Genomic DNA, 524 nt, shown 5'->3' with positions numbered 1-524 from the left:
TTATTAATGTAAATGACTTTTTTTGCATATTACATACCAAACCCCTTTAATCATCATCAATTTCCTAAACTTCCAGGAAGCTTTCAATATGGAAGACAAAATTCTACAATTATTTGTGTTTTGCATTTTTTTTTTTACTACTAATGACACAAAGATGATAATAGTGACACTAACCAACCCTGTGCCTCCATTACATAAAAATAGCTGCAGAATAAAACAACAGTAACTCCCCTGTCACAAAGCCTTCTAAAAATGCAAAACATCTGTGTCGCATTTAGTTACTCCAAGCCTGAGAAGCAGAATTTCTAGGCCATTCATTAACCTATCAATCCCCTATGGTGCTGCTCTTGGGTCAGGCAAAGACATTATTTTATTTCCTGAATGCAGCAAGTGTATATATAAGTGTAAACAATACGTTTACAGGCAGATGTAAGCTGTACTAGGTAAGAGAAATGTTTTGGTGTCTTTAAATTGATACTTTTATTTGCCTGGGCAATCTGAGATCGTAAAAATTGTAATGGGAT

This window comes from Crinia signifera, chromosome 2 (genome assembly GCF_055691185.1).
Source record: "Crinia signifera chromosome 2, ASM5569118v1, whole genome shotgun sequence".
Classification (NCBI taxonomy): Eukaryota; Metazoa; Chordata; class Amphibia; order Anura; family Myobatrachidae; genus Crinia; species Crinia signifera.
Note: the sequence above shows the minus strand (reverse complement) of the source record.